The sequence below is a fragment of the Schistocerca nitens genome, chromosome 11 (assembly GCF_023898315.1).
Source record: "Schistocerca nitens isolate TAMUIC-IGC-003100 chromosome 11, iqSchNite1.1, whole genome shotgun sequence".
In the NCBI taxonomy this organism is placed as follows: domain Eukaryota; kingdom Metazoa; phylum Arthropoda; class Insecta; order Orthoptera; family Acrididae; genus Schistocerca; species Schistocerca nitens.
The window spans coordinates 88385918-88406397 of record NC_064624.1 but is presented as its reverse complement, the minus strand read 5'-3'; positions in this window follow the sequence as shown (position 1 = coordinate 88406397).

Genomic DNA, 20480 nt, shown 5'->3' with positions numbered 1-20480 from the left:
ATTTTGGAAAGGATATCGATATTTTAGGAACAGCTCTAGATTTTATGGCCGCACTCCCTCACCGTTCACCAGCTAGAACGATACTAGCGCCCCGAGCGGTGAGAAAGCAGTCACATGCTCTTAAGGATAGTGTTTGTTTTTACTTATTTTCTACTTAATTCAGGAAAAAGCCGTTACATTTTTGCGTTCCATGTATTAGGAAGTTATCAAGATACGTGAGGTATCATGGAATACATTGAAAACAGCCGAGCCACACTGGTTCAATGATGTAAGCTATAACTAATTCATTAAGAAATTCTTTCGAATACGTGTATTTGCAGCGTACTCCGCTGAAAGGAAAAGAATGTAAACGCATATGTCATGCACGAGTAGCACATATTTCTGTTATTGCCGTAGACACTTTCCAAGCCACTCAAAAAGATTTTATGGTGTCTAGTGATTTGCCCTTTCTAACACTTCACTCACTTCCTAATACACAACTATTTTTGTAAAAGTAATTACTTTTGCTTCAAAACTGCACGTGTTGAAGATTCTAGCGGTACGCGGCCCAGGTTTAGCAAATCATTTTTGAAATGAATTTTTCCGTGTCGAGAAACAGTTATATTACTTCTGACGTTTTCCCTTAAGCTACAGTTCTGGGGGCTCATTTGTTACGTTAAATAATTTAGGTATTACATTCCATATAGGTCTCCTACGTTCCACATTTACTGATGTGGCTGAAAACGTAGCGAATAAAACTCTGCTTTGTTGGGTAGATATAAGACGTATCTCTGCAGAAGGTCAGGTCTTCAGGAGTTTACTAGCACTTTCTTGTTACAGGAGAATCGTAAATAAACTGCCCTGTAATGTAGCGCTTCATATCGCCGAGGGTGCTTACAACAGAAACTCCCAATGGCAGCCCCATCAGATTTGGAGGCTCAGTGAATAGCCCGTCTAAAAATGAACACAGATCAAGCATGGAAACAGGAAGAGAGTGTTCTGAACTGTGGAAAAAGAAAAAAATACAAACAGTGAACGGAAAAGTGCAATATTGACCAGAATACCCACGGTGTCGTGGTTAAGTGGTCATGGTGTTGGACTATCAAGTAAATGGGTCATGTTCAAAACTCCCTCGTGCCATTTACTTTTTTTTTTTTCACAACATTATGAACTTTCCGTCCCGTCAATGTTTCTTCTCTTTCTGTTGGCTAAGCAGTTGTCATGCTATACGTTGGTTATAGAATATGAGACATGTGGTAAGAATACGTAACCGTCGCAAGTAAACGTGATGAATAGTGAGAGCAGTTGAGATACCACACACACGTCTCACAGAAATGAAAACAACTAATAAACGGGCGTGAATTGTATTACGACAAAGGAGTGAAAACTTCCAACATGGAACGCAACTTAAAAAGACGTTAAAATGTATGTTTTGACAGAGCACAAAGAAACTGTGTGCCTGTGAAACTGTTGCGTTCATTTGTTGCAGCTTATGTGACAAATTATTATACAGGGTGTTATAAATAGGTACGGCCAAACTTTCAGGAAACATTCCTCACACACAAATAAAGAAAAGATGTAATGTGGAGATGTGTCCGGAAACTCCTAATTTCCACGTTAGAGCTAATTTTAGTTTCGTCAGTTTGTACTGTACTTCCTCGATTCACCGCCAGTTGGCCCAACTGAAGGAAGGTAATGTTGACTTCGATGCTTGTGATGTCATGCGACTCATTGCTCTACAGTACTAGCATCAAGTACATCAGTACGTAGCATCACCAGATTAGTGTTCATCACGAACGTGGTTTTGCAGTCAGTGCAATGTTTACAAATGCGGAGTTGGCAGATGCCCATTTGATGTATGGATTAGCACGGGGCAATAGCTGTGGCGCGGTACGTTTGTATCGAGACAGATTTCCAGAACGAATGTGTCCCGACAGGAAGACGTTCGAAGCAATCGATCGGCGTCTTAGGGAGCACGGAACATTCCAGCCTATGACTCGCGACTGGGGAAGACCTAGAACGACGAGGACACCTTAAACGGACGAGGCAATTCTTCGTGCAGCTGACGATAACCCTAATGTCAGCGTCAGAGAAGTTGCTGCTGTACAAGGTAACGTTGACCACGTCACTGTATGGAGAGTGATACGCGAGAACCAGTTGTTTCCGTACCATGTATAGTGTGTGCAGGCACTATCAGCAGCTGATTGGCCTCCACGGGTACACTTCTGCGAATGGTTCATCCAACAATGTGTCAATCCTCATTTCAGTGCAAATGTTCTCTTTACGGCTGAGGCTTTATTCCAACGTGATCAAATTGTAAATTTTCACAGTCGACATGTGTAGGCTGACGAGAATCCGCACGCAATTGTGCAATCACGTCATCAACACAGATTTTCTGTGAACGTTTGGGCAGGCATTGTTAGTGATGTCTTGATTGGGCCTCACCTTCTTCCACCTACACTCAATGGAGCACGTTATCACGATTTCATACGGGATACTCTACCTGTGCTGCTAGAACATGTGCCTTTACAAGTACGACACAACATGTGGTTCATGCACGATGAAGCTCCTGCACATTTCAGTCGAAGTGTTCGTACGCTTCTCAACAACAGAGTCGGTGACTGACGGATTGGTAGAGGCGGACCAATTCCGTGGCCTCCACGCTCTCCTGACCTCAACCCTCTCGACTTTCATTTATGGGGGCATTTGAAAGCTCTCGTCTACGCAACCCCGGTACCAAATGTAGAGACTCTTGGTGCTCGTATTGTGTACGGCTGTGATACAATACGCCATTCTCCAGGGCCGCATCAGCGCATCAGGGATTCCATGCGACGGAGGGTGGATGCACGTGTCCTCGCTAACAGAGGACATTTTGAACATTTCCTGTAACAAAGTGTTTGAAGTCACGCTGGTACGTTCTGTTGCTGTGTGTTTCCGTTCCATGATTAATGTGATTTGAAGAGAAGTAATAAAATGAGCTCTAACATGGAAAGTAAGCGTTTCCGGACACATGTCCACATAACATATTTTCTTTCTTTGTGTGTGAGGAATGTTTCCTGAAAGTTTGGCCGTACCTTTTTGTAACACCCTGTATTTTCAGCATTTCCTTGGAACTGATGACATTCATACGAACACCTATACCGGGCAAGGAGGTATATCTCACTCACTCATCAGGCGTACAAATTAGATGCGTCGGTAAGAGGTTCTTACCACATGACACACGTACTGTCACTAATGCCGTGTTTGACACACCAGACGTGTTTTCTGATGGAGGATTCGGTTGACTTGTCGCCTTGTCCTCAAACGTTTGCGGTTCCCATTTGAAAGACAATTCCTTTCCGCTTCTAATAGAGTAGTTGCGCAGAATCAACTGTCAATGTAGGTCCCAATCTTACACCCTGTTGTTGCAAACGGATGTTACACCACGACACAGACACAAATTTGAATATAGCGAACAAAGAAAAAACAAGTTGGCTCGAGGTGGGTTTGAACACCACTCTCCCGCGTGGCGGCCCATCACCGTGATGCTACTCTTTGTTTTACGTTATTGTTCATTGCATTTTTTCGGGGGCGGGTGTCCCACGACACCCGTTCAGTTTTATCACAGAGGGCACTTAACCCTCTCCCCAAACACGCTGAGCTACCATGCCAGCCCTTGACCACAACGCCGTTGCTACACTACAAGCACTAAAGAAACTGGTATAGGCATGAGTATTCAAATACAGGGACATGTAAACAGGCAAAATACGGCAATACGGTTGGCAACGCATATGTAAGACAAGCGTCTGGCGATGTTGTTAGATCGGTTACTGCTGCTGCAGTGGCAATGGAAAGACTTAAGTGAGTTTGAACGTGGTGTTACAGTCGGCGCACGAGCGATGGGACACAGCATCTCTGAGGTAGCGATGAAGTGGGGGTTTTCTTGTACGACCATTTCACAAGTGTACCAAGAATGCCAGAAATCCGCTAAAACATCAAATCTCCGACATCTCTGCGGCCGGAAAAAGATCCTGCGAGAAAGGGACTTACGACGAGTGAAGAGAATCGTTCGACAGGACAAAAGTGCAACCCTTCCGCAAATTGCTGCAGATTTCAGTGCTGGGCCATCAACAAGGTTCAGCGTGTGAACCGTTCAACGAAACATCACCGATATGCGCTTTCGGAGACGAAGGCCCGCTTGCGTACCCTCGATGACGGCACAACACGAAGCTTTATTCCTCGCCTGGACTGTTGATGACTGGAAACACGTCGCTGGCCGTGATGAGACTCGTTTCAAATTTTATCGAGCGGATGGACGTGTGTGGGTATGGAGACAACCTCATGAATCCATGGACCCTGCATGTCAGCAGGGGACTGCTCGAGCTGGTGGAGGCTCTGGAATGGTATGGGGCGAGTGCAGTTGGAGTGATATGGGATCTAGATACGACTCTGACAGGTGACACGTACGTAAGCATCCTGTCTGATCTCCTGCATCCATTCATGTCCATTGCGCATTCCGACGGACGTGGGCAATTCCAGCAGGACAACGCTACACTCCATACAGACTGGGTTCAGCAACACACTTCTGAGTTTAAACTCTTCCGCTGGCCACCAAACTCCCCATACGTCAACATTATTGAGCATATCTGGGATGCCTTGCAACGTGCTGTTCAGAAGAGTTCTCCAGCCCCTCGTGCTCTTCAGGTTTTATGGACAGCCCCGCAGGATTCATGGTGTCAATTCCCTCCAGCACTACTTCAGACATTAGTCGAGTCCATGCCACGTCGTGTTGCGGCACTTCTTCTGCGTGCTCGCGGGGGCCCTACACGATATTAGACAGGTGTACCAGTTTCTTTGGCTCTTCAGTGTAGTTACAAGTAGTTCGAGCTTTCATTGTCCATAGATTATTGGTTCAATTATTAAAGAAATCAATAAAAATGTATCGACTTTTATGCAAATGTCAAATGTACTCTACATATAAATATACTGTAAATAATCGGGATTTCAGTTTTGAAAGGAAAAAAAAACGTAAGTTTTAACAAGTTGAAGATGATGAAAAGAGCGTACATGAAATCCATTTCGCCAAAGATAACGCTGTAGCTTGCAGTAAGCTTCGTAGTATTGATCTCACTGGTAGCTTGTCACTGTCATTCATCTGTCTCGATTGTCGTTGGGAAGGAATAGAAGTTCTAATGATATCAGCAAATGTTTTGCATGCCTAGTCTGCGTCTAAATCTGGGAGGAATCTTCTAGACGTGAACGTAATGCTCTCGCCATGTAAAGTCCACCTACTCTACGTGTGGCTTCTTCTGCTTTGTCACAATGCGTGGCATGTTGCGAGTCCTAAGGGAGGAAAGGAGGTGGTAAGTACATTGCGCTTTCTCAAAGTTCGATTGTCAACGTAACTGTTTCGTCTTACGTATCCAAACACCTGAAACGTACATGTGTAAACGTGAAATTCATGTTTAAGATCGTGGAACTGTGACGAATATATAGTGCAATACTGAGTCTGTCATTTCGCACGGAATTAATCAAGATCTACAAACTGTAATAAGAAATCAAGTCGTTTCTCATTGGAGTAACTGATTATGTAGACATCCATCGAGACTTAGCGTAGTTTGGCGATTTGTATTAGGGAATAAGCTTTTTCTTTTATTCGTACCGTTTGTCGTGGTGTCATTACAACCACAGTCTAATACAATTGCGACATTCATTACTGTGGATATTTGTACCGTCTTGACAGCTGGTGTGATACTAGCGCCCCAAGCGACCAGAAAGCGAACGCAAAAGTAAAGTTGGTTTTTAACGGTTTTTCTAGTCGATTAGCGAAATAATTGTTACATTTTTGCATTCGAAGCATTAGTAAGTTGGCAAGAGACATGAATGACCGTGAAACACATGTAGGAACAACCGAATTTTCCTGGTTCAATGCCTCCCGGAGTGGCCGAGCGGTTCTAGGCGCTACAGTTGTAAGTAGGCTGTTTAGGTTTTCTTATTGGTAACGCCACGTAGCGCTCTGTATGAATATCACTGGCTGTGCTGTGTGCAGTCTGTTGCTAGTTTCCATTGTTGTCTGCCATTGTAGTGTTGGGCAGCTGGATGTGAACAGCGCGTAGCGTTGAGCAGATGGAGGCGGGCCGCCAGCAGAGGTGGATGTGGGGAAGTGAGATGGCGGATTTTTGAGAATGGATAATCTGGAGGTGTGTCCATCAGAAACAGTACATTTGTACGAATGGATGTCATGAACTGCTATATATATATTATGACTATTAAGGTAAATACATTGTTTGTTCTGTATTAAAATATTTCATTTGCTAACTATCCCTATCAGTAGTTAATGCCTTCCGTAGTTTGAATCTTTTATTTAGCTGGCAGTAGTGGCGCTCGCTGTATTGCAATAGTTCGAGTAACGAAGATTTTTGGTGAGGTAAGTGATTTGTGAAAGGTATAGGTTAATGTTAGTCAGGGCCTTTCTTTTGTAGGGATTTTTCAAAGTCAGATTGCGTTGCGCTAAAAATATTGTGTGTCAGTTTAAGCACAGTCTTGTATAATTGTTCTAAGGGGACGTTTCATACGTCGACCCTTAGCCGAGGATACCTCTCTGGAATCTTCTGATTTTTTCTTGTAGTTTGTGTAATTAGTGTAGATTTTGTTTATTGCTAGCGCGTAATTGTAGAGAGAATCTCCTTTGTAGTTGCAGTCTTTCATTGTTGTACAGTAAAACAGTTGTGGCATGCAAGTATTTCGCAGCTGCGCTTGCAATTAACTACATATTATTTTCAGTGCTATGTTAATGTGGTCTCTTATTTTTGCTCTTCAAATTGTGTTTTTCTGTGTTGTCGTGTGAAATATTGTGACAATAATGGCGTGTGAAAAACGTAATACTAGGCTCCAAAGTAAACTGAGAAATGACAGTGAAGACGAAAGCAGTGTGTTAGCGCCACCATGTAATGAATTAACTAATGTTCAAAGTAGTAATTTGGTAATTGTGCGTAGGGAAATGGAGCGGGCTGCACATAATGGTGTAGGAAGTGAAACAATTAGTGAAGAGGGAAGCATTATCGATCGATCAGTCGGCAACGGCTCGCCTCAGGATTCAGAAATGACAGGACACAATCTAGCAAATACTGTAGATTCAGGTTTTGCGTCCTCACCGTTTTCTCAAATAAATCAAGACACATTTTCTGCTTTTCAAAATGCGAATATTACCGGTGCAAATTCACTGCCGAAAAGCACTGAGGAACATGTTTCAGATACCAGTGCACTGTCATTACAGTTAATGCAACAAATGGGACAAAGGCTTCAAAAGTTAGACACAATGGAACAAAATCTTAAAAAGTTAGACAGAGTGGAACAAAATCTTCAAAAGTTAGACACCACGCTCGAACAAACACGTGAAGATTTAACTTCTGAGTTACATAACATCGAATCGAAATGTCAAAAAGTCTGTAATGACGTAAAAACACAAATTTGTTAGCATTTCCAACCTATTTTTTCGCGTCATGAAAATGCATTACAGAATCACGAAGCAGCCATAAAAGAACTGCAAACTATTGTTCATGAAAATCACGACACCTTGCAAGCTAAAATTGACTCACTTGCATCTACCGATTCGGTTACGCAACTTGCAAAAACTCAAGCAAACTTAAAGGACACAGTAGATACGATTTCAACACAAATGGACACTCTGAAACTTGGTTCAGAAAAACACACTGAGGAAATAAGTACACTATCGGAGAAAGTAGCCGAACTTTCGGATCAGTTCACTAACTTATCTGCAAATGTAGATGATGATCTGAATGACACAAGACCTGTAGCCATCACTGACACAGAAGAGTATGAACAAATTAGAAAATTCAAACAAAATCAAAATCAAATCAATACACAGTACAAAAGAGAAATCCAGGAAGTACAAGATCAGTTGGCACAAGTAATACAAGAATTACACTCGCGTTCCAGTACGAGAAGAGGGACATAGAAATACGGAACAACCACAAAATAATAACACAGGACACTTCGGAAATTATGAAAGAAATTGGCAAGGCGCATTGGATTTTGAGATGGAACCGCCGAAACGAAGTAACAATTAGCGATGTGCGACTCGCCGACACGATGATTTTGACTATAAGCTGTTCATTACTACACGTAAATTCAAAACATTTAAGAATTCTGACAACGACATTCATCCACAAGCATGGCTCCATCAATTCTCTCATTGTTTTCCACCCAACTGGTCGTTAGAGCACAGATTAGAATTTATGTGTGGCTACTTACAGAATGAACCAGCTGAAAGAATGCGATCGGTCATTCACGATTGTCACAGTGAAGGAGAATTTTATCATGCCTTCCTCTCAGCGTATTGGTCTCAAGCTACACAAGACCGTGTAAAACATAGCATCATAATGATGAAACGTCCCCTTTGAAAAATTATATACGACTGTGCTTAAACCGACACACAATATTTTTAGCGCAACGCAATCTGACTTTGAAAAATCCCTACAAAAGAATGGCCCTGACTAACATTAACCTATACCTTTCACAAATCACTTACCTCACCAAAAATCTTCGTTACTCGAACTATTGCAATACAGCGAGCGCCACTACTGCCAGCTAAATAAAAGATTCAAAAAATGGTTCAAATGGCTCTGAGCACTATGGGACTCAACTGCTGTGGTCATAAGTCCCCTAGAACTTAGAACTACTTAAACCTAACTAACCTAAGGACATCACACACATCCATGCCCGAGGCAGGATTCGAACCTGCGACCGTAGCGGTCGTGCGGTTCCAGACTGTAGCGCCTTTAACCGCTCGGCCACTCCGGCCGGCGATTCAAACTACAGAAGGCACTAACTACTGATAGGGATAGTTAGCAAATGAAAGATTTTAATAGAGAACAAACAATGTATTTACCTTAATAGTCATAGTATATATAGCAGTTCATGACATCCATTCGTACAAATGTACTGTTTCTGATGGGCACACCTCCAGATTATCCATTCTCAAAAATCCGCCATCTCACTTCCCACATCCACCTCAGCTGGCAGCCCGCCTCCATCTGCACAACGCTACGCGCTGTTCGCATCCAGCTGCCCAACACTACAATGGCAGACAACAACGCAAACTAGCCACAGACTGCACACAGACAGCCAGTGATATTCATACAGAGCGCTACGTGGCGTTACCAATAAGAAAACCTAAACAGCCTACTTACACAGTCTGGAACCGCGAGACCGCTACGGTAGTAGGTTCGAATCCTGCCTCGGGCATGGATGTGTGTGTTCTCCTTAGGTTAGTTAGGTTTAAGTAGTTCTAAGTTCTAGGGGACTGATGACCTCAGAAGTTAAGTCCCATAGTGCTCAGAGCCATTTGAACCTGGTTCAATGACATAAGCTACAACCGAATGATGAAGTAATACTTTCGCATATGCGTATAATTGTAGCTTACTCTGCTGAAAACAAGAGAATATAAACGTATATTTCATGCATGAGAAGAATATATTTGTTTTGTTGTCTGTTCTAATTAAAACAGACGCTTTCCTTGACGCGTAACAACTTCGTAAGCAGCCTAATGTTTCGCATAGTCTTACACGTCACTTGGCTTTCTAATACATAAATATTTTTGTAAATCTAATTACTTTTGCTTCAAAATCGAATGTGTTGAAGATTCTAACTGTTTGTGAATCAGACGCAGCAACAATTACGGAGTTGGTTTCATCTGTATTGGGAAACAGTTTTATTGCTTTTATTCTTTTATTGTGACTCCAGTCAGGTTTTTCCTTGAACTACAGTTGTGGTAGTTTATCTGCTACTTTAAATAACGTAGGTATTGCATTGCTTACACGTTTCCTATATTCCACGTGTACTGATTTGACTGGAAGTGCAGTGAAGAAAAATTTACGTTTTTGAGTAGATATATATCTACATCTACACAGTGGCGGATACAGAAGAACGTCAAGGATGGGGCGCTATAGATATCTTGAGCTACCTTTACTTTTACTGTAATAAAAATGCGTTTTTAGGCATTTTCTCGAAAATCACTATTACCGTAGATTACGAGTTAGGTAAGGGAAACTACTGTTACGTTATTGGTAAAAATGTTGTTACGAGTCTCATAACAATATTTTTCCTGAGAAATTACTACGAATTACTATTATTAATACTTCACAATCAATTGGTCAATCTCACTCTTGACTAGCCTTCACACTTGCACTTGCTACAACTAGTACTTTTTACTTATTCATTCTTCAATATTCATATTTCTGCTTCTGAATGTAAACTAGCTTCCCATTCGGCGAATAGTCTGTATTTATAACGCTACGTATCGAAGGTTCTCTGTACAAGGAAACAGTAGAATATTCGCGACTTTCTTGAACAAATGCCAGACAGGATAACGAATCGAGGTTACTAGAATGGTCGCGACTTTACTCGTAGGTGTGTGTTAGCTATTTATGTCCCAGACAAAAACGTATAAAATACGATCACGCGGACGCGCGTGCTACATAAGAAAGTACAACTAAAACTGGGTTATTTTGGAAATCAGCCGTATGTAAGCACAATTATTTTATTTTTAGTACAACTACTCCATATCTCGATTCAGTCGAGTCGACTGCCGAGAGAAACGAACGAATCGGCTCCGCAAGGGTGGGGGGGGGGGGGGTTCGACCCAGTATGTATCCGCCACTGCATCTACATGGATCCTCTGCAAATCAGACTTAAGTGCCTGGCAGAGGGTTCGTCCAACCACCTTCACAATAATTCTCTATTATTTCAATCTCCGAACAGTGCGCGGAAAAAACGAATGCATATATCTTTCCGTGCGAGCTCTGATTTCTCTTATTATAATGATCGTTTCTTTCTATGTAGGTGGGCGGCAGCAAAATGTTTTCGCATTTGGAGCAGAAAACTAGTGATTGAAATTTCGTGAGAAGATTCCGCCTCAACCGAAAATGCCTCTCTGCAAGCTATCACGTCTCCTTCTGTTTACTAGCGATGTTTTTGTTCTTAAAGAACACGACATTCTCTAGGAAATATTTGTAGGTTACAAGAAAATTGTAAATGAACTGTTCCATAATGTAGCAGTTCACATCTGCTAGGTATGCTAGGAAACTAAAAAAGAAAAATGTGGTGTCTTCTTCTTGTTGTTGTTCCAATGTGCAGCGCTACATACGCTTCCGTTTGTGAAAACCATTCTAAAGACCAATATAAACAATTACGCAACGCTTTCGCTTTTAAAAGATCTCACCGAACTCAACAGTGTAACTTCCTAGCCACCTGGTGCGCTGCAACCGCTGTGGGTAACAAGAAAGAAATGGAGCGCCGTGACTGTTATGATTAGATTAGATTAGATTAATACCAGTTCCATGGATCATGAATACGATATTTCGTAATGATGTGGAACGAGTCAAATTTTCCAATACATGACATAATTAAGTTAATTTAGTAACATACTTAAGTTAATATAACAACCTTTTTTTTCCCTTAATATATATCTTAAAAATTCCTCTATGGAGTAGAAGGAGTTGTCATTCAGAAATTCTTTTAATTTCTTCTTAAATACTTGTTGGTTATCTGTCAGACTTTTGATACTATTTGGTAAGTGACCAAAGACTTTAGTGCCAGTGTAATTCACCACTTTCTGTGCCAAAATTAGATTTAATCTTGAATAGTGAAGATCATCTTTTCTCCTAGTATTGTAGTTATGCACACTGCTATTACTTTTGAATTGGGTTTGGTTGTTAATAACAAATTTCATAAGAGAGTATATATACTGAGAAGCTACTGTGAATATCCCTAGATCCTTAAATATATTTCTCTAGGATGATCTTGGGTGGACTCCAGCTATTATTCTGATTACACGCTTTTGTGCAATAAATACTTTATTCCTCAGTGATGAATTACCCCAAAATACGTATGATGCCATATGAAAGCAATGAGTGAAAGTAGGCGTAGTAAGGTAATTTACTAAGATGTTTACCACCATGTTAAGACTGTGCCACAGCTGTAGTCTTTCCTTGTTTCGCGGTACTTGGTTCGTTCCCATTTCGATAAATAGTTAAAGTTCTTTTGTGATAACCATTCCAATTTGCTGCTGTCCCAGGAGCAACGGTCAATATTCAGAGACATGACAGGAATGATCATTCGAAGCAAAAAGTCTATTAAACATGAGCTCTAACATGCATACCTTAACAGCTACGAGCACTTCGTCATCTCAGATGCTGTTAAACCAATCTCTTCTATTGCAGCTCTTTGTTTTCCATATTTTGGGAGGCGTTCAGGGTCAAACGAAGAATGGGATAAAACTCGTCGGCTTTGACTAATGACGTCATATTTTAGTCATAGATATTAATTTATTTTCGAATCATAGGTAATAAATTGGTTACTTTCTGTGGTAATAATCGTAACTAGGAATAAATGAATGTTTTATTAAGAAATAAATAATGTGTACGATTTTTGATGCTGGTGGTAATTTTGAATCACTTGCGTAGGTCTTGCGAATTATACCTGTGTCTGATAGTCAGTCGTTCTAATTGCTGTTTCCTCTGCACTCTATTCGTATCCTGTACTATGTAGGTCAGCTGAAGAAGTATTGGCGAAAGAAGAAGAAGCGACGTACGCATAACTGGCATCACGTACCTCAGTTGAATTACGATGGTTGTATCCTGTTCTTCAGCTGACCTATACATGTATATAGGATACAAGTACTTTATCAAATGGCTCTGAGCACTATGGTTCTCAACTGCTGAGGTCATTAGTCCCCTAGAACTTAGAACTAGTTAAACCTAACTAACGTAAGGACATCACAAACATCCATGCCCGAGGCAGGATTCGAACCTGCGACCGTAGCGGTATTGCGGTTCCAGACTGCAGCGCCTTTAACCGCACGGCCACTTCCGCCGGCAGTACTTTAGCGCCTTCGCTGGTACTAGTATCGTATTCTTCCACTGGACTATGTATGTCACCTGAAGTACAGGATACAAATTTTATGTTTGTCTCTTTTTTCGGCTTCGCTAGTACTAGTATCCTATTTTTCAGTTGACGCTAGTACCAACGAAGGTGAAAAAACTGATAAACGTAAAATTCGTGTATATATCAACATAGGCACTCCATGCCAATGTCAGATATATCACTTTATACTAGGGTTTTCTTCTGTAAGAGAAAGCGATATGCCTCACACTACATTCGAAATATTGATGTACATGATACATGTGCACGATCTGTTGCCACTGTACTTCAAATGTTTGTTTCTCAACATTCGTCTATGCTTTTAAATCTTTGCAATGCAAGATGTGTGGTAACGTGTGACATCATTGATCAAAGCCGACGGGTTGTATCCCATTCTTCAATATTCTCACACTTTTTCATCTTCGCTGCTGAGAAATGATCTCTCCTACTGAACGTGTGCTCATAGCCTTTTCAGTTAAGCATTTTAGAGCTCATGTTTACTACACTCCGTTCGTCATAAGAATAAACCTGTTGTAAACAAACACAAACGCGACGATTGATGAGAAGCCGTAGCACTCGTAGACTGGTGTTGTTATGCTCTTCGAAGTACACTACTGGCCATTATAATTGCTACACCAAGAAGAAACGCAGATGATAAACGGGTATTCATTGGACAAATATATTATACTAGAACTGACATGTGATTACATTTTCACGCAATTTGGGTGCATAGATCCTGAGAAATCAGTACCCAGAACAACCACCTCTGGCCGTAATAACGGCCTTGATACGCCTGGTCATTGAGTCAAACATAGCTCGGATGGCATGAACATGTACAGCTGCCCATGCAGCTTCAATACGATACCACAGTTCATCAAGAGTAGTGACTGGCGTATTGTGACGAGCCAATTGCTCGGCCACCATTGACCAGACGTTTTCAATTGGAGAGAGATCTGGAGAATGTGCTGGCCAGGGCAGCAATCTAAACATTTTCTGTATCCAGAAAGGCCCGTACAGGACCTGACCTGCAACATGCGGTCGTGCATTATCCACCTGAAATGTAGGGTTTCGTAGGGATCGAATGAAGGGTAGAGCCACGGGTCGTAACACATCTGAACTGTAACGTCCACTGTTCAAAGTGCCGTCAATGCGAACAAGAGGTGACGGAGACGTGTAACCAATGGCACCCCATACCATCACGCGAGGTGATACGCCAGTATGGCGATGACGAATACACGCTTCCAATGTGCGTTCACCGCGATGTCGCCAAACACGGAAGCGACCATCATGATGCTGTAAACAGAACCTGGATTCATCCGGAAAAATGACGTTTTGCCATTCGTGCACCCAGTTTCGTCGTTGAGTACACCATCGCAGGCGCTCCTGTCTCTGATGCAGCGTCAAGGGTAGCCGCAGCCATGGTCTCCGAGCTGATAGTCCGTGCTGCTGCAAACGTCGTCGAGCTGATCGTGCAGGTGGTTGTCTTGCAAACGTCCCCATCTGTTGACTCAGGGATCGAGACGTGGCTGCACGATCCGTGAGAATAAGATGCCTGTCATCTCGACCGCTAGTGATACGAGGCCGTCGGGATCCAGCACGGCGTTCCGTGTTACCCTCCTCAACCCACCGATTCCATATTCTGCTAACAGTCATTGAATCTCAACCGACGCGAGCAGCAATGTCGCGATACGATAAACCGCAATTGCGATAGGCTACAATCCGACCTTTATGAAAGTCGGAAACGTGCTGGTACGCATTTCTTCTCCTTACACGAGCCATCACAACAACGTTTCACCAGGCAATGTCGGTCAACTGCTGTTTGTGTATGAGAAATCGGTTGCAAACTTTCCTCATGTCAGCACGTTGTAGTTGTCACCACCTGCGCCATCCTTGTGTGAATGCTCTGAAAAGCTAATCGTTTGCATATCACAGCATCTTCTTCCTGTCGGTTAAATTTCGCCTCTGTAGCACGTCATCTTCTTGGTGTAGCAATTTTAATGGCCAGTAGTGTAGGTACTATTTCTGTATTAGGAACATAAAATACATAAGATATGTATTACTGCTAAGTTACATTAAATGAAACTTTAAGATATTCAAATGTAGTAACAGCCATCAACGATTTTCTTAATCACCCTTTAGCAACGTAGTTTTCATTTCAAAAATCGTGTGCAGTTACAGCTTCTACAGTGTTGTGCTCTGATTGTCGCGTTGGTAATGAGCAGTACGAAAATGGCTGAGGCTACTTCCTGTTCCGTAGAGCCCAGTCCGAGTGGCCGAGCGGTTCTAGGCGCTACAGTCTGGAACCGCGCGACCACTACGGTCGCAGGTTCGAATCTTGCCTCGGGCGTGGATGTTTTTGATGTCCTTAGGTTAGTTAGGTTTAAGTAGTTCTAAGTTCTAGGGGACTGATGACCTCAGAAGTTAAGTCCCATAGTGCTCAGAGCCATTTGAACCATTTTTTTCTTGTTAGTTCTCAGGCCAAATCCCGCAGGTTGGCTCCAGGTCAGTTCTCCTGTAAAAATGCAGCATTTGTATGATGTGCTCGATGCTGTGAAAATGATTGTTTTTCATGTTTCTACGGTACTTGTCTACCTCTGGGGCATAAAACGATGGAAATAGTCCAAATAAAGAGTATTTGGTTCTTCATTTTTGCGTTAAAAATTAAGTTGTTATGTTATTTGTATTTGAAATGGAAACAGGAATTTCGCGTCCAATATGTAATTAGAAACAAGAAGTCATGCATTATTCATAGAAAATGATGATAAGTTTTATAATTACGAGACCTAAGTATTTCAAATTGAAAGAGAGGAAAAAATAATGCATTTAGAGGAACGGCCCAAGTGTGACACTGAAGCATGGGAGCGTGTAGCCAACTGATCCCGACCCTCCCCATACCTGTCGCGAATGGCCAATGTTAAAAGTGATTGTCGGTAGCGTTAGCTCTAATTTCTCCAATTTTTTCTTTGTGGTCATTTCGCGAAATGTTTGAGGGAGGAAGTAACGGGCCGTCCGACTCATCCCTTCTCGAAATTTCAGCAGCAAAACTCTCCGTGGTACACAGCGCCTCTCTTGTAGCGTGCGCCGCTGGAGTTTGTTGGGCAGCCCTCCGACGCTCTCGCTCCGACAAAACGATGACGAGACGAAACGCGCCGCTCTTCGTTGGATCTCCTCTGTCTCTCCTATCAGTGCTACCCGGTAAAACGTCCCAGATTTTTGAACAGTACCCAAGAATCGATCGTACAAGCATCTTGTAAGCCACGTGTTTCGTGGATGCGTTGCATTTCCTAATCCTTCTCGTTATGAGACTACTCCTTGGTTTACATGGTCATTCCACATACGGTCGCTCTAGATAGTTACTCCTAGATATTTCAAGGTAGATACTGCTTCCATCAATTTGTAATCAATAGTAGCCGGCCGCAGTGCCCGAGCGGTTCTAGGCGCTACAGTTTGGAACCGCGCGACCGCTACGGTCGCAGGTTCGAATCCTGCCTCGGTCACGGATGTGTGTGATGTCCTTAGGTTAGTTAGGTTTAAGTAGTTCTAAGTTCTAGGGGACTGATGACCACAGCAGTTAAGTTCCGTAGTGCTCAAAGCCATTTGAACCATTTAATCAATAGTGTAGTTGGGCAGCAGTGGATTTCTTTTCCTATCTATGCGCAATATGTTACATTCATTGACGTTCTGGGTCAACTCACAGAGGCTGCAGCATTCATCAGTCCTATGCAGGTCATTAAGCAAATCGATATTGTCTTCTGGCGTCGCCACTCTCTTATAGACCGCCGTATCGTCCGCAAACAGTGTCGTAAAGCTTCCAACAATAACACTACCACAAGAGGGCTACAAAAGCTCTTGTTCAGTATATAGTTTGACACTTTAGTGACACATCCACGCACAGGGATGCAAAGCGTAATTCTATCACAACAGACAGCGGAATGAATGTTTGAAATATCGTTTGTCACAATACGTAGACGGGGGTGCACAGTGCCCCTATTTGTGATTCACGTATCGAAGTCCAGTGCGTCCTCCCCACACTTCTGGTAACTGATTTGTAGTCGACTTTCTTACCTCTGGTCTCGTAAGAGTTGCCCCGGTAGGTTTCTCCTCCACCGGTCGCGAGCTCAAACGTTTGAGCCGTAAACAGTGCATAATACTCTGACGGTTGGGTAGTCTGAATGCTAAGCATAATAAGAATCTTGAAATGTTAGGATCCCAACTAAATCTGTTTTATTTCACCTACCGCAATATTAGTAATACGATTTCTAACGCTACTCTATGGTCAGTCTCCATAACCAGATTCCCAGTCATTAATCGTTAGTTCCCGAGCACCACTAACACCTCAGAAATGCTTCAACGATCCAAGAATCAGCATGAGAACGCACGGACAAATCTAACAATTGAATCTGTCTTTATGTGGAGCTGCACACACTAGTTCACATGTTGCTGTTTTGGAAGTATCTACATCGCGACGTATTTACGAGCACCGAATATTCACCGTCACGTCTACATCTACATCCCCGTACGCAGACTGCAAGCCACTGTGAAGTGCATGGCAGAGAGTACTTTGCACGGTAACAAATCTTGAATTTTTTCCCGTTCCGTTCGCGAACGCAGTGCATTAAGGGCGAGTGCTGAGACGTCTCCGTGCTGTGGCCGGCCTGACTCTGCCTTCAGCCTCCTTACGGCAGCGACGAGTAGTGGCTGGAGAGCGCCTCTGGACTCCTCGCTTAACAGTCGCCTGCGACATTTCGTAGGCGACCTCTCGTGGGACAGGTTGCGTCTCTCATCATTGAGTTGTTTCAACAACTGCGCGACACTCTCCTGTGGGTCAAACAGACCTTTCACGATTTCTGCTGCCCTTCTCTGTAGACGTACATTAGCCGCTGTCGGTTCTGTGTGGTATGGGTCCCACACAGTTGGGTATCGTGCTATGACGGGACCCACAGATGTTTCGTAACCGATATCGGAGGTCCGAAGTGATCGTCACTATATTTCAGACCAGCTCACTAGTTTTCAGTCCGTAAGGATCTGGTAAAGCAACAACTAAGATGACATGTAACAAAAAGAAGTGCCCCCAAAACAGCTCTAGGTCGAAAATTTTGTTACAATCGGAGACGGAATTTCGGACGTTCACCGTATTTCTGTCGCGTCAAATTTAAACAAAAATGCAAGATTACGATGATAACCACCATCGGCTTTTGCCACAGCAACTGACTGGAATCCTGATAGGACTCTGTTTCTGCACAACGAGACGTAAATAATTCTGTAAATTCCTGTCTAGTCTCTTAACCCTAAGACAATATCCGCCGTGACAGTTAAAGTTATTGTTCAGTTTCATACCCTGACGGCCTCCGTTGACGGAAATGTAAAATATGAGCGCCGACAGTTGGATTTGAAGTAATGTGAATAATTGTGGCTAAAACTTAACAGCGCATGTTTACAATCATTACTAACTATTCTTTCTCATAACTTGAGCTACACATATCGGGGTAACGCGATGTTTCCACTACTTTCACACGTGCTTGTGAGTGTCGGCGAGCAATTGCACCATAAGCAGCGACGAAAACTCATCGCCATCTGAAAGGCATATGCTGACGTCAAACACATCTGCGACGCTATAACTGCTGTATTCTTCAGTAAATGTCTAGGCTAAACGTAGCGTAGCGATATAAAGAAAAATCATGATAAAACAAAAAATAACGTTATACAAAAAAAAATGTTAGCCAGTACCTATTGAAATTAGCAACAAAAACCACTAATTTAACTTAAATCAGAGGACCTCATTTATGGTAAATACATTGTAGATATCGTGTGCAAATTGCGACCGTCGATTATCTGCTGTATAATAAAATATTTTAACAGAAAATGAAAAAGCGGCGTCGTATATCACTAACAGAGTATATTTAAGTTACAATTCTATTTTTGCAAGGAGTATTTATTACTTTCATCAAAAACTTGACAACGAAGGTGGGAATATTGCAGGTGGTGCGTTTAACAGTGACAACTTTTTGTGTGCAACCAGTGTTTATGTTTTTAGGATACAAAGTTTACATTCACCTTACAAGGATGTGGTATACGTTCTCCCACTTAAAACAATTCAGGCTTATGTAGTTTTCTCATACATAAAAGAAGTAATTCTTAAATTAGAAGCAGCTTGATGTGAGGTAGTTGGGTTAGTGGGAGACAGTAACTGAATTTATAGAAAAGCAATATCTAACTTTAGCACTCCACCAGAAGTAAAGGTAAAGTACTGTCACCCTGCAAGGACTTCTGCAGATCGCCCACTGTACTATTTTGGGGATACAGTTCATCCTTTAAAGTGTATTTGTAACAACTGGTTCAATGAAAAGGAGCAGATTCTGTGTTTTCCTGATTTCAGTGGGAGCATGGAGGGAGGTTGAAAAGGATGATTTATTACAATAGAGAAACTCTCTAGCTTTAAAATCTCTGTTTCCAAATTCAATTGAAAAGCAAGATGCTAAACAAGTGCTTTTTAATGATATGACAGTTGTTGCTTTGCAGAGACTAGGCTCGAAGAAAGGAATTCAAAATTTTTAAAGTGCTGTCTGTAACATTTATAAGAATAATAAAACTTCAGTGGTGTACTGTGAATGCGAAAACATTACTTAAGGATCAGAGGCTAAGAAATGTTTTTCAGGAAACTGCAACTTCTAATTCCTATCACATATTTGATTTTTTAAAGAGCTTTGTGTCTTGGTTAGGTTTATGGCATGGCTTGAATGATAACAGGAAACTTTCTAAAGAAACACGCTTTGCTTTAAGACATACAACAGCTGCTTTGACTGATTCCAGTAGTTACTGGCTGTCTGACAAAAAGAGGTCTTATTGGCTCCTTGGAAGAGTATAGACTGACTGTTTGGAATTAAGTGGGGGAAAATACCGTATTTCTCTTAGACAGGCTTTTGAAACTGAGCAAAAACCTAGTGCTGAGAGCACAGTCTATAGTAGTTGGAGATGTGGTTATTTACGTGTCATATAATTTTGAAACAACTTTCGAAATCCAGGAGTTAAATGATATCCCAGTACCAGATTTATTAAGTTTGGTGGTAGATGAGAATGATGTTGAAGGGATAGTGGAGGACAAATGGCTGTTATTTCACTACATATCAGGATACTGCTCACACCAAGTGCTGAAAAAAAAACCTCACTGTGAGTATTGCACTGTGAGTATTTCTTATTTCAGATGATGTAAAGCAAGATGATCATTTGATAATGGCAAAGGATCGAGGAGGCTTGGCATATCCCAAAGAAGATGTATCATGTGTAACATATGTTTATTTAACTTTTCAAAAAATGTAAAAGAACATCAAATTTTGTTTCTCCAATAGGGAAATGAAAGGTGTGTGCTTCTGAAGGTAGCATCCTGTAATATTCCCAGTGATTTGTTTGGTGGATTTCAAAGTAAAAAATGAACATAGTCTTGAATCTATCAGGTGTTCCATACTGCTCTGTTGTGTAAATATCATATTAAATAATCATATTAAGAGAAGAAATTATGCAGCTATGAAGAAAAATTTAAAAGTTTTTTAAAAGAAGTAAAACATCATTAGAGCATACTTGAA